Below are 11,423 nucleotides of genomic sequence, written 5' to 3' on the forward strand. Positions count from 1 at the left end.
AAACTATTTGAAAAATAACAATCATAGTTTAAGGTCAGTTGCAGCGTTCGAATAATTCCAGCAGTAGTTTCCGGTATGATGTAAAAGAAAATATAGATGAAAGACTATTAAACTTTAATAAAACTTGATATGCTATGGCAGTGAACAAATAGAGTAATGAGAAATTGATGTAAAGAGTAGAGGGGAAGTCTGGTTGATAGAAAAAAGACCATTATTATTTCAAGATTTTGAGACTACTAGTTGATGTACCGAGTCTTTTCTTTTCTTTTGTGGTGATGGATATTTTTCTTTTTCTGTTTGATGGGTAAAAATGAATAAAAACAATAATAAAGTAATAATAATCTTCTATGTCTTTTAGCAATATGTGTTTCTTGTAAACAAATTAAATCTAAATATTGTTTCATCAAAATATGTGCAATTTTATTCTTTTAACTTTACTATTCAATCGATTTACATTCCAACTTAATATTATCATACTGAGAGCTGGACCATAAAGAAGGCTGATCGCTGAAGAATTGATGCTTTTGAATTATGGTGCTGGAGAATACTCTTGAGAGTCCCATGGACTGCAAGAAGATCAAACCTATCCATTCTTAAGGAAATCAGCCCTGAGTGCTCACTGGAAGGACAGATTGTGAAGCAGAGACTCCAATACTTTGGCTACCTCATGAGAAGAAAAGACTACCTGGAAAAGACCCTGATGTTGGGAAAGATGGAGGGCACAAGGAGAAGGGGACGACAAAGGACGAGATGGTTGGACAGTGTTCTCGAAGTTACCAGCATGAGTTTGGCCAAACTGCGGGAGGCAGTGGAAGACAGAAGTATCTGGCGTGCTCTGGTCCATGGGGTCACGAAGAGTCGGACATGACTAAACGACTAAACAACAACAACACCAGGCATGTTGATTGTGTTTTGAAGTCTTGCCTTGTCTTTGTTACCTTTCTTTTTCTTCCTATTTTTAGCTTCCTCCTCCTCCTGTCTACACTGCCATCAGATTGCTCTGGGTCCTGTCCTCCTACTGCACCCTCCAAAGTGGGGCCTGTTCCTCCCAAGTCTTTGTAATATTTCCTCCAAAAAATTTCAGCCTCCTTTGCATCCCTGATTCTATGTTTTTTCTCTTTATAAGTAAAAGAGATACCTTCTTGGTACTCCCAGCGGTACCTACTGTCAATTCTTCTGAGAGTATCTGCAAGATCCTAGTTTTCTGGGCTTCTTGTAAAATTCAGGGATTTCTGCACTTAGAATACAGCAGTTTTGTGTGTTTCCTATAATGACTTTTGTACTTGAGCAGGAGTAAATGCTCAAGCAGTGGATAGCTATTGTAGGAGAGCACTGTTGTGCTCATGCCTTGTTTTCTCAGCTTCTCAAGAGTAAATTGTTAGGCACTCTGACACCAGAATGCTGAACTAGAGGGGTCTTGGGTGTGATCCAGCAGGGATCCTCTTTTGCTCCTGACTTCCTCTCTCTCTCCTGAGTTCTGCCAAACACTAGTAATCTGCCCTAGTTGCCTAGTGCTGTGTGACAAATCTCCCAAAAAGCATCTACAAATGCCTACTGTTGGCTGCATTTTAGAGCTTTCATTAATGTTTCCCTCTTGATAAATTGGAAGGGAAGTTGTTGTTGTTGTTGTTGTTGTTGTTGTTGTTGTTGTTGTTGTGTGTGTTTGAATTTCTTGCCACTCAGAAATTTCTATGAGTATGGATTGGTATTTACCAGTACCTTTCTTAAAGCAATGCAATAACTAATAATTACCTATTTGCTCCTTCTAAAAGCAATTCCCTTTGCCACCAATTTTGCCAAATACTCTTAGTTTGATGAATAAAGGCACAGCACACAGTTTTCATTTGCAACACCAATTTATTTTAAGGGGAATTTAATACCTATATCATATTATCATGAAAAAGAGTCCCAAAGCTAGACATTACTACTTCAGATTCTGTATCGCCTAAACCCATTTACCCACCACTATAAACCAAATAGAGGACTCAGGAGTCCTTTGAATGGCAGTCGCTCAATATTCCCACCACCAGGAAAGCAACCTCCACTTCCACAGCTGCAAGAAACAGTAGGGTCAAAAAGAAAGAAGATGTAGTTACCCTCTAACTACCCCTCAATGTTGAGCTGCTCTCTGGAACGCACACTTTCACAGCATCTTGCTTGGGTTATAGTGCCTGAAAAGGCACCAATATGCATTGACATTTTGGCCATTTCACAAAAAGATGGAGTTGCACAGGCTCTGACAACCTCATTGGGAACTTCACTGTCATCTAGTAAAGAAAAAGAGAAACAGTTACATGAGTGTCTGGATAATAAAGGATGTGCGTGTAGAAGAGAGAGAACAGAAGCATTTTAATTTTTCTGAACTGCATTGCATAAGTATAGAAAGCATCACAGAATTACATCATGAGGTGAATATGAAACAGATGTTGATTTTTTTCTTATGCAACAGGGGCCCAATCTGTATCAATATTGTTTTGCAGATCAGGATTCCATGGCTGCTTCTTTTAAAAGGTTAGTAAAAACACTCCTTTAAAAGATCGTTTTACATGCAATTTTAGCTCCGTTATGTTTACAGGAAGAAGAAAACTTGTCTCCACCAATACAAACATAGTCCATTTTTTTGCCAGGAGGTCAAAAACAGAGAGAAACAGCTAGCCCCCCCACCCTGTCTCTTCTCTCCCACTCATTGGATGGCAATGCTACTTACCACGAACAAGAACAAACTCAAGGCACCGAGTCTCATCTCCATAACACCTGATGGGCTTTGGACGTTCAGAAACTACTGGGCCAGAAGGACCAAGGATTGGACATGTCAGACCATTTAACTGACGAAGTGGATCTGCAAAAAGCACCACTAAAGTCAACATATGGTTCCAGCTGAGAATGATTCCTAAGCCTCAGTGCTCTAGTCCTGTAAAAGTGTTGCAGCATCTTTACTGCATTCTGTTTCCAGAATTAGTGATGTGATGATGTAGATCTAGCCATCATCCCTAATAAGAGAGAGAGGTGCTGGCAGGTGGTTTATCAAAAGGGAGCACTTTTAGTTGCTGTTATGCAAAGAAATGCCAGAGAGACTCCACCCATTCTTGTGGGAATGTTCTGGGGTGCAGGAGAGGATATATTGACTAATTATATCCTTATCCAACTTGTGCTAACAAGTTCCCAAAATATCAGCAGAGTTTATAGACATTCCCCTTTAAGTTCGCAACGGTAACGTGTGCACAGGTTCGCTAGAACCTCTATAATAATTACTCTGGTAATTTCCCCTTTTGTTCCCTCTTAAAATACAAGACACAACACAGTCTTTATAAAAGTATAAAAGAGTTTACTCACGATCTGTTCACAATATGATCCCAGATGGCAGACAGGCTTAAAAAGGTAAAATACACTTAGAATCTATCTTATAGGAAGATAGCCCTCTCCTCTCTTGGCTGAGAGCCAAGAGGGCATCCTGCTTCTTCGAAAGGTGATGGCAGAGAGAGAGAGATGGCTGCCTGCCCTGTGCTTTTCTCATTACCTGCACAGGTGAGGCCACACCCACCTCTGGTCACATGCGGAGGAAGTCCGTCCCCAGGAAGTTTACCTGGTTGCTGGACAGACATCCCTCTCCATGTTGTAACATGTACAGTCTAGGAATGTTGTCATTGACTGCTCCTGTGTTTACATCCCACAATTCTGTTACTAAATTTTTATTGTGTTTCATAGATGGACCTGAGATGAATAGGCAAGTAGGAGTATTTTTAAGGGGGCCAGCTATGGACTTCATTCTTGGCTTGTCACTTAGACTAATTTGCAACTGCTATTTTTTGTGTGCATTGCATATTATGTACCATGTTCCATCATGGATTATGTATTCTTACTGTGAAAGAATAATTTATGCATATAATATTGTTAACATATGTTATTTACTTCGTTGTTAGGTTGCATATTGTTTAGTGATTAAGGCTAATATAAAGTTCTGTGTTATGTACTGAGTTGACTAGGATCCAAACTGCAGCAGTCTGATTGGTCCTAGAACAATAGGATCCAAATTGCAGCAGTCTGATTGGTCCTAGAACAATAGGATTCAGAATGCAGCAGTCTGATTGGTCCAAGAACAATGCAGCAGTCTGATTGGTTGGCAGGAAGCACCCAATCATGCTCCAGATATAAGTGAATCCACAACCTGATTGGCTTACAGTAGAATTCCAGAATTAACCAATCATGTGCAGCCCATTGTGTAAATAATGTATATAAAGCAGATACTCTGAGGGGACATTCATTCATTCCTCCTCACCACTATGAGCTGAATAAAGAGCATGAAATCACTTTGCGACTCTGAGTATATTTCACTGGCGACGAAGGTGGGATCCCGCTGAGCTGACTGCCACACACAGCACCGCAGCACCGCCACCTGCCGCACCGCTGCCTCGCACCGTGTATCCAGGCTTCAGCTCCGGGACACAAGGAACTCAGAATGGCAGCCAACTGCAACTTCTCGCCATTCAACCCAGCATCTGGAGACTGGGAAGCGTACGCCTCCCGTTTCACCTTCCTCCTAGAAGCCAAAGGGGTCACCGACGAAGAAGACGCCAAGAAGAGGGCGATACTCTTCAGCGTCTGCGGAGAGGAGACGTTTGAAATCGCCCGGGCTCTCCTTGCGCCTGAAGACGTCGCTACTGTTCCATACAAAACAATAATGGAACAGCTGAAGGGGCACTTTTCACCGCAGCCCTCAGTGGTGGCTCGTCGAAATGCCTTCTACGCAAAGCGACAAGCCCCTGGGGAAACCATAACTGGGTTTGTGACCTCTCTCCGCCAAGCCGCCCGGTTCTGCAACTTCTCAGAGCTGGAGAACATGCTTTGTGACCGCCTCGTCGTTGGCCTGAAGGATGAGAAGCTGCAACGACGCCTCTACGCTAAGAAGGACCTAACGTTCCAGGTCGCTCTGGAGGAGGCCCTGGCAACGGAAGCCGCCGAGAGGTCGACGCAAGAGGCACGGCCGAGCCTGCCATCCCAACCGAGGGTCCACCACGAAGACCTCACCGACGATTCAGGATCCGACAGGGAGGAGGTGCACCGAGTACAGCAGCGCACTCAAGCAGCGCACAGACCACAGCTGCCTCGACGAGAAGGAGGAAACTGCGCAAGCTGCGGGGAGAGTCACGAGAGGAGGAGCTGCCGTTTCCGCAACGCAGAATGCAGGCAGTGCAGAAAATCGGGACACATCGCCCGGGTGTGTCGGGCTCGGCCCACCCGACACCAGGCATCAGATGACCAACCCAAGAGCCCCAGGTCCCGGGGCCCAACGCACCAAGGCAACTCGACGGAGCTCACGGACTGCCAGGTATACCAGTTGCCCCACCCCAACGTAGAGAAAATTTATGTAGAGGTACAGATAGAGGGGGCCCCATGCCGCATGGAGCTTGACACGGGTTCAACTCTATCCATAATCTCGGCTAAGACCTTAAGGAAACTGTGTCCTACTGGGGGTCCCAAACTCAGGCCGGCCCCATTCACCCTACGGGACTTCCAGAAACGTAAGGTCCCCACAATGGGGGTGGGGACCTTCAGGGTGCAATACCGAGGGCGGACGCGGCAACTGGACTTGCTTGTGGTCAAGGGCCCCTACATTAGCTTACTGGGATTGGCATGGTTTGGACCACTGGGGCTAGCCATCACCGGGGTGAACCACACTACCTTACAAGTGGACGTGGACGCCATCTGCAAGGAATTTCCAGGGGTTTTCGATGGGAAATTGGGACAGTATACGGGCCCCCCCATTGCTCTACAGCTTGACCCCGCAGTACGACCGGTTAGGCTCAAGGCCCGCCGGGTCCCATTCGCCCTGAAACCCCGTATAGACGAGGAATTGGACCGCCTCGTGGAGCAAGGAGTGCTGGAGCCGGTGCCTAATGCCCCCTGGGAAACTCCAATCGTCACACCCGTCAAGCCTAATGGTTCGGTCCGCATCTGCGCAGACTACAAATGTACCATAAACAAGGCCCTCACAGCCCATGCATACCCAGTGCCAGTGGTCAGCCATGTCCTTGCTACCCTGGCTGGGTCGAAAATTTTTGGCAAGCTGGACTTGGCCCAAGCATATCAACAGCTGCCAGTAGATGAGGCCACAGCAGAGGCACAGACAATTGTGACGCACAGAGGAGCGTTCAGGGTAAAGCGGCTGCAATTCGGTGTCAGTGTGGCACCAGGCATATTCCAGAATCTAATGGACTCGCTCCTTAAAGGGATTCCTGGCGTCACCCCCTTCTTCGATGATGTGTTGATTGCCGGGCCCACACCAGAGGAGTTTGAGGACCGCCTCCGCACCGTTCTGCACCGTTTCCAGACGGCGGGTCTCAAGGTGAAGCGGGAAAAATGTCTACTAGGAGTGCCTCAGGTGGACTTTCTGGGATTTATGGTGGATGCAGAAGGGGTCCACCCAACTGGGGACAAGGTACGGGCCATCTGTGATGCCCCAGCACCCAAGAGCAAGACTGAACTTCAGGCCTTCTTGGGACTATTGAACTTTTACCATTCCTTCCTTCCCCACAAGGCGGCGGTAGCAGAGCCCCTACACAGACTCCTGGACAAGCGGGCCCCTTGGGTGTGGGGCCAGCGCCAGGAGGCCGCATTCCAGGCAGTCAAGGACTTGCTTGTCTCAAACTCGGTCTTGGCACACTTCGACGAGAGGCTGCCGGTGGTGCTAGCATGCGACGCCTCACCCTATGGCATTGGCGCTGTCCTGGGGCACCAACTCCCGGATGGAAGAGAGGTACCGGTGGCATACTTTTCCCAGACACTCAACGCAACCGAGCGGAACTACTCACAAATAGACAAAGAGGGTCTGGCAATCGTGAAGGGAGTAAAAAAATTCCATGATTTCTTGTACGGGCGGCCCTTCACCGTGGTGACTGACCACAAGCCGTTGCTTGGCTTGTTTGCCCCCGAAAAGCAGACCCCCCAAGTGCTGTCTCCTCGCGTCCTCAGGTGGTCAATTTTCCTTGCCAGCTACCAGTATGCACTGATTCACCGCCCGGGGAAGGCAATGGGCCATGCAGACGCCCTTAGCAGGCTACCACTACCGGAAACAGGCCCTGACCCAGCACCTGCACAAGAGGTTATGAGCCTGGAGCTGCTTCCCGACCGCCCCATTCAGGCACAAGAAGTTGCACACCATTCCAAGAAAGATAGGGTCATCTCCCGGGTCCTGGACTGGGTGTGGAGGGGATGGCCCAGCAGCAGCCCTGGGCCAGAATTCGCTGGCTACACAACCCGCAAACATGAACTGTCAGCCCACAAGGGGTGCCTGTTATGGGGAAGCAGGGTCGTTGTTCCCCAGCCCCTCCGCAAAAGGGTCCTCACAGCCCTACACGAGACACACCCAGGGGTAGTAAGAATGAAGGCCCTTGCCAGGAGTTATGTGTGGTGGCCAGGGATCGACGGAGAGATAGAGGCCTGGGTCAAACACTGCCAGGCCTGCCAAGAATCCCGCCCAGATCCCCCAAGGGCCCCAGTCCAGTCCTGGGAGTCCGCCCGAGCACCATGGTCACGCCTGCATGTGGACTTCGCTGGCCCCTTTCAGGGGAAAACATTCTTCATAGTGGTGGACTCCTACACCAAATGGCTGGAAGTCGCACTGGTACTGTCCACTTCCACGTCCGCAGCCATCCGGGTACTACGCAGGCTGTTTGCAACCCACGGGCTCCCGGACACTCTCGTCTCAGACAACGGGACGGCATTTACGTCAGGAGAATTCCAAACCTTCACAGCGCAGAACGCCATCCGCCACATCCGTTCGGCACCATTCCACCCTGCCACCAATGGCCAAGCAGAACGCATGGTGCGGACCACCAAGGACACCCTTCGCCGCATGACGCAAGGGGATTGGGAGTACCGCCTTGCCACATTCCTCCTAGCACAGCACAGCACCCCCAGCTCAACGACTGGCCGGAGCCCTGCTGAACTACTAATGGGTCGGCGCCTTGCAATCAGATTGGACCGCCTTCATCCCGATAGAGCTCAGGATGAGGTAGTGGTGGGGGAAGGCAGGAACCCCCGGACCTTCGAGGCCCAGGACCCAGTGTACGCAAAGAATTTTGGGGCAGGCCCAGCATGGGTACCCGCCACAGTCACCAGGGTCACTGGCCCCGTGTCGTACGAGGTGCTAACAGATGGGGGGCAATGCTGGCGCCGCCACTGCGACCAGATACGGCGACGATTCCCAGGAGAAAACCAGGAGGAGGAAAGGTCAGAGGAGTCCCAAGGGAACAGAGGGGCAGTGAGGCCCATAGACCAGGAGGGGCCAGCAGGAGAGGCAGAATCAGTAAATACAGAGAGGACCCGCGAGGCCGAAAGGACACCGGAACCAGAACCACGACTGAGTGAGCCGGTTGCGCCAGACCAAACAGGCCCATCACAGCCAGCATCCTTGGAACACGAGCCAGAACCTGAACCCCAGACCAGGGAACACCACAGGCCGCAACGCACACGTAGGCCACCAGCATACCTTAAGGACTATGAATGTGAACTCCCGGGCAGGACTGGAACTTAGAGGGGAGGGGTGTTATGTACTGAGTTGACTAGGATCCAAACTGCAGCAGTCTGATTGGTCCTAGAACAATAGGATCCAAATTGCAGCAGTCTGATTGGTCCTAGAACAATAGGATTCAGAATGCAGCAGTCTGATTGGTCCAAGAACAATGCAGCAGTCTGATTGGTTGGCAGGAAGCACCCAATCATGCTCCAGATATAAGTGAATCCACAACCTGATTGGCTTACAGTAGAATTCCAGAATTAACCAATCATGTGCAGCCCATTGTGTAAATAATGTATATAAAGCAGATACTCTGAGGGGACATTCATTCATTCCTCCTCACCACTATGAGCTGAATAAAGAGCATGAAATCACTTTGCGACTCTGAGTATATTTCATTCTGAATCAATAAATGACAGAATGAAGCAAGCCTAGGTGTTTGTTTCTATATGAAATAATATCTTAATACCAAAACAGTGGTGTGTGGGTGGGTGTATACTGTATATATGAGAAAATGAGAAACTAAACTTAACTAAAATTCACCTTCGAACAAAACAACACTATAGTGTAATAAAGCAATAAAATGTCAAAAAACAAAAACATATCAGCACATCTTGAAGTATATTTCAATTTAAGGACCCCTCCCGTTTTCAGTGATCCTCTTGCCAAGGCATCTCCCAACTCACAAAATAATATGCACCACATTCAAATTCTGCTGCTCATCTTCACAAATATTAGTATCTGCTTCCCATTCTATATTACTCATCCCATTCTACTCAACCATTGCAAACAACACATCATCCATCCACTCACTCCACAATCTCTCACTCAATCACCAAACAATGATTGCCAGTCACTCCTTCCACTCAGCAGAATGTACTGCAGAAACCAAGGAGATAAAGAAACTGTTCACTCACTGAGGCATCTAAAATAACAATACAAATAGCCACAGATGTTCCTGGCAGCAATCTGGCTCCCTCCCATGTTGCTGTTTCCCACTCCAGACTCTCACCTGAGGATAGGTGGAGCTATGCAGATCTGGTCCCTGGTACTTCTTCCTCCCACCAAGGAATATCCTCAAACAATTCAACCCGTGTAAGATGCAAATAAAGAGAGGGCACTCTCATCAAAGTCCCAACTCTCATTCACTCTGCAGTGTGCCTTTTGTAGTTCTCTAGCTGGAAGGCCTCCAGCAGCAACAGCTGCTTTTACTTACTACTTCTGCAGTTCTGCTCAAGCAAGATGACTTCTAAGTCCAACAAGGCTTTCCAGGAGCAAAGACATGTAGTCTCATATCTCTCCCCCCATCCCTCTATTTACATATTTGAGACACAGATGGTGAGGCTGATTCTAAGCATTTCCCATAAAAACTAGGGAAACGAATATTGGACTGGAACAGTATTGTTTGTCTAAGGGCAACAAGGAAGAAAGCGGAAACCTCCATGCTATTTATGCTCTGAGATATATGCAGATATATGCACTTACGTGCAATGCTTTTCTCGTTGCAAAAATGCGTTTGACAGCACTTTGTGAAACTCCTCATATATTGACCTCGTTCTGTAGTGAAGCTGTAATTTGAGGGGCAATTTTTAACACATCCCAATACTTTATTGATCTTTTCAGAGCCATCTGTGAGAGAAAATAGGAAGCAAAGGCTAGATCAGCAATAAATCCGTTCCTCTGTGTACTCAAATTTATATAATGCTTCTAGGTAATTTAAGAGAAGAGCCTGGCAAGCACTAAATTTAGCAAGCTTATCTTTAAAGCGAAGTTTCTTCAAGAATCACTTTATAAATATGGCATAAGTTCTTCTGCAAAACTATGTGACTATACCAGAATAGTTACTTTTAAAAAATGTGCTTTAGTGGGACAAGATTCCAATGTCCATGGACTTGTTCTGCACACACAAAATGGAACCCATATCCAGCTAGCCTATCCAGTGGCCTAACTCAAGAAGCTGCTTTTTACTATGTACTACATTTCTGAGAGACAGGAGAATAAGACGGTTTCCCCACTCTCTTGATCTCACTTCTTTCTGGCTATGTCACAATAAGAACCATTTTTGTATGCAGCCTTCTATGGGGAAATGGAGTTATGATTCTGTTTATTTTTCCAATAGGAAAAAGATTTCTGTGGCTTCAGTTGCTGTTGGCAGCAGCTCCTTGGAGACAGGTTCTGAAAGGAGAGAGTTGGGAGATGGTTTTGAGTTTGGTAGTCCTGCGTGATTTTAATATGCATGCTGGGCCATCTCAGTGGCTGCTCCTGGACTCCTGAAGTCCCTCCCTAGAGAAGAGAGATTTAGCCTATCCTTGCTGTGCTTTTGCCAGCAGCTGAAGACATTCTTGTCCGGACAGGATTTGGGGGGAATGACTGTTTTAATGAAAGGGCTGAGACCATGCTGTTTTTACTGTAATTATTGGTACATTTTAAACAGATTTTTTATACACTTTTTATTCTACTATTTTATTCTGGGGAAAAGTTGAGTTCCTTGACATTGTGTGAGATCATATTCTGTGGTCACCCCTAAATACCCCAGAGATCCAATGAAAACCCACACACTCAGGTTTAATCAGACAGAAAGGCTTCATACTCACTGAAATTGGTTGCATTCACCTGTGCAAAGCAACTGCCTCCTGTGATATTACATCCTTGAAGTACAGCACCCATTCTTTTCACTCTAGCACAAAATAGTATTCCCACTGTTGAGAGTAAAGAAAAAGAAATGTTCAATGCCACATACATGAGTTCTTCCATCTTGGAGAAATGGAAACTCTATTTTCAGTTGGATAAAATCTTATTGGTCTCAGGATCTATGTATAGTGGTGCATTGGAAGCTTTATGCACACCGACACACAGCTTCCCTCTATCTCTGCAAAATGTGCCTGTTGTCAGTTCTATCTATATGGTA

The 11,423-nt window shown here is 46.9% G+C and overlaps 1 long non-coding RNA gene across 4 annotated transcripts; it reads right to left on the reverse strand.

The window, feature by feature from the left end:
- Positions 1 to 1,859: 1,859 nt before the first annotated feature.
- LOC309536689 lies at positions 1,860 to 11,212 on the reverse strand. Of its 4 annotated transcripts, none has more exons than XR_014221699.1 (3): positions 11,129 to 11,212; positions 2,708 to 2,839; positions 1,860 to 2,267 (listed from the first exon to the last, which is right to left on the reverse strand). It is a non-coding gene; the product is annotated as an uncharacterized lncRNA (long non-coding RNA). The 4 variants fall into 4 exon arrangements; XR_014221700.1 differs by lacking the exon at positions 11,129 to 11,212 and adding an exon at positions 10,001 to 10,371; XR_014221701.1 differs by lacking the exon at positions 11,129 to 11,212 and adding an exon at positions 9,528 to 9,695.
- Between the last annotated feature and the right edge of the window lie 211 nt (positions 11,213 to 11,423).

The sequence above is a fragment of the Podarcis vaucheri genome (genome assembly GCF_965113315.1).
Source record: "Podarcis vaucheri genome assembly, chromosome: 7".
Taxonomy (NCBI): Eukaryota; Metazoa; Chordata; class Lepidosauria; order Squamata; family Lacertidae; genus Podarcis; species Podarcis vaucheri.